Below are 3,590 nucleotides of genomic sequence, written 5' to 3'. Positions count from 1 at the left end.
GATACTTCTTTGACAAGATCAGCAAAATTGATAAACCTATAGCAAGATAATTTGAACTACCCTAGCCTAATAAATTTGACAACTTCGAGCGTATAGACAAATTCCATGATATCAAAAATTGCAACTGCTGGCACAGAACAAACGAGGAAATCCGAATAACCTTGTATCAAACAAAACAGTTAAATTCATCATTTAAAACTTCTCACAACGAACACTCCAGGTAGAAAGGTAATTACTGGTGAATTCCGCCATATACTCAAAGAAGAAATAAAACCAATTTTCAGTATTTTTTTCAAAAAATAAAAGGAAACATATTCAGCTAGTTCAATTAAATCAAAATAATCCTGTAATCAAAAATTGATAAGGGCATTATTAAACCATTAAGAACAAATACTACCCTTGATCTTAGCCAATAGGCTGAGAAGCGATGGGGCATTATGACATAAAAAGATTACAGAACAACAACCCTCATAAAAAATAGATGAAATGATTCTCAAGAAATATTAACAAATTATATCTAATATTATGTAATGAAATATAATTTATCATAACTATGTGGAATTTATCCAAAGAATGAAAGGATAATTTAATATTCAGAAATCAATACATGTAATTCACCATTATTAACAGAGTTAAAATATGTTTATCTGATCATTTAAATAGATGTAGTAAAAACATATGAAGGCATTTAACAATCATTTATGGTGAAATTCTCAGCAAAGTCTTAATAGAAGGGAATTTGATCCAGAGAATGGCGTTCATGAAAAACAAATACTATTAAATTTAAAAATGAAATACTGAAGGCATCTGCCTTCGGCTCAGGACATGATCCCAGAGCCCTGAGATCGAGCCCCTCATCGGGCTCCTCTGCTGGGAGCCTGGTTCTTGCTCTCCCACTCCCCCTGCTTGTGTTCCCTCTCTCACTGGCTGTCTCTTTCTCTCTTCAAATAAATAAAATCTTTAAAAAAAATTAGACATTGGGATGACATACATAGAAATGTGTCTAAATGTCATCACTCAAACATCAGATCAAACATCAAAATACAAAAACATAAAGCAGCGATTTAAGTTCAAAGTATTAATGAATACACTGAGTTTAGGGTCCAAGAAGTCAGCACACTATGAAAGTAAAACAAAATACAACACAAATGCTGATGTTAGATGGTCTGGGTTCAAATAAAGATGGATCATATAACTTCTTTAATGTAATTTATCTTTTATATAAAATACGAATAATTATCAAACTTACCTCATAGGTTTCCATTAAAAAGTGATTTGTTAATTATCATTACTCTTGATACAAGGGTAGTAATAACTCAATAAATTTTAATTAGTTTATTTGGACAAATTTAACATATTGATCATCTTTCTAATGTCTTATGGAATCACTAAATTTTTTGGACTCAACATTATACTTGAATAATCTTTTTTTTTTTTTTAAGATTTTATTTATTTATTTGAGAGAGAGAAAGGGAGAGCAGGAGCAGGGGGAGGGATAGAGGGAGAAGCAGACTTCCCACTGAGCTGGGAGCCTGATGTGGGGCTCCATCCCAGGACCCTGAGATCATGACCTGAGCCAAAGTCAGGTGCTTAACAGTCTGAGCCACCTAGGTGCCCCTATACTTGAATATTTTTAAAATTGATTTTAAACTGTCATTAGATGGCTCATTTCCCCAAATGATGATGGCCTTTAACTTTATAATTTGTTTATGGAACATGTATTTGGAAAGAAGATATATAAATATAAAGAGATACATACTTTCAAAATAAACTTATGAAAAATACTGTATTCTTATTGACACTTAAATAGAAATAATCAGAAAAGTTTTCATGAAGAGGGACTGGTGTCAGCAATTAGAAGTTGCCTTTTGGATCATATTATACTTGTAAATATTTAAGAAAATCTTTTACATGATACATAACATATGTTTACAATGTTATATTTAATAATTCATGTGCTTGGAACTTCTGCTTCTCACCAAATGGAGAAACAGAGACTGGATTTACCCTTCTGTCTAAAACAACTAACTGGATAAAATATATGAAACTGCTTTTCAGACATCAGATCAGAAACAGTGCAGGGAAACATATGGGTTAACATCACCAATGCGCTAGTACTGAGGAGAATTTTGGGGGGCACAGCACAGAGAGGAGGACCCCATGGAGTTCTGTCTCCCCAGATTGAGGAGAGAGAGCTGAGTGTCTGCAGGATGGATGCAACTAGAAGAGAATATTAGAGTATTGGTAAAATATTAGAATTACAGGGGAATATTAGCAGAATACCAGAGTTGAGGAGGAAACAGCACAAAGGGAGAAAGAGATGGATGAAAGGGCTGAGAAGAGAGATTCTCCATCCTTTTCAGCACTGTGCATAATGTTTGAGAAACTACCCAACATCAGGGAAACAGCCACCCAAAAGACACAGGAAACAATTCCCTTAACTCACGCGGGGCCAGAAAAAGTTTAAGTTCCTACCATTCAGTGTGAGAAAATTATATCAAACAGAATAGCACAGAGAACTCAGATCATTGCCTCAAGCATGAGGAAAATTAGTACTAGAGGCTTTTTGGCTTCTGCCTTAAGAAGTTGCATCCCAGAACAAACTTCAAAACGTCCCCTAATGTATACTATTATGTCTATATCTGTATCTATATCTGTATTATATGTGTGTGTGCATGTGTGTACATATATATGTGTAGTCTATGCATAACCATATAAGATTAGGAAACTGGTAGATAGCAATTGAAACTATACTGCAGCTAGTTTTGTGAGCTTAGCAAGTTTTCAGTGTACCGTTCAATATACAAAATCTATTGTGTTTCCATATCCTACTCATAAAATAATGAAAATTGAAATGAAAATATCATTAAATATAATTTCAAAAACATGAAATACCAAGATATAAATCTGGCAATGATGGAAGTTTTGACACTGAAAACTTGAAATATTCCTAAGCTGAGATATAATTAAAAAAAAAAAAAAAAGACCAGATCTATCATGTCATTGTATCAGAATAGTCAGTATTGTTAGAATATCTATTCCTTAATGTCTGTCTTTCATCTGACAACAGATGCTGTGTACAAACAACAGCAACAAAAGTCACATTATACACAGTACTCAAAATGAAATGCCAAAAGCTTTTCTTCAGGAACTGTTAAGAAAAAAAAATAAAAAAGACTAGTATAATTGATAATATTTCTCTGTTTAGACTTGTACAAGCAATCCTATCTAATGAAATAAATCAAGAAAAATTAATAAAAGTTATATAGATTAGCCATAAAGAGCTAAAACTCTCATTACTGTGGAGCAATATAATTATGTACAAAGAAAAATGTCCAAAGGAATAAGAAGATAAATATTTAGAATTAGGAAGTATGCTTATAAAAATTGCTAGTTACAAAGTTAATGCAAAAATATCACTTGTACAGCATAAATGTACCTAGGAACATATCTAACAATAAGTGAAAAATTATGCACATAGAAAAATCTAAGACTCTATTTAGAAAGAAAAAAAGTCTAAACAAAAAATGCAAATGGAAAAAAAAATTGCAGGGCAATTTTAAAAAGTGTTTGTTACTCCATTACATAAA

General features: G+C 32.3%; 1 pseudogene; it reads right to left on the bottom strand.

Annotated features, from left to right (window-relative positions):
* Positions 1–317: 317 nt before the first annotated feature.
* LOC113255384 (U2 spliceosomal RNA) lies at positions 318–429 on the bottom strand (annotated as a pseudogene).
* Positions 430–3,590: the final 3,161 nt, after the last annotated feature.

This window comes from Ursus arctos, unplaced genomic scaffold (assembly GCF_023065955.2).
Source record: "Ursus arctos isolate Adak ecotype North America unplaced genomic scaffold, UrsArc2.0 scaffold_5, whole genome shotgun sequence".
NCBI lineage: Eukaryota > Metazoa > Chordata > Mammalia > Carnivora > Ursidae > Ursus > Ursus arctos.
Note: the sequence above shows the minus strand (reverse complement) of the source record. Positions and strands in the feature narration are given on the sequence as shown.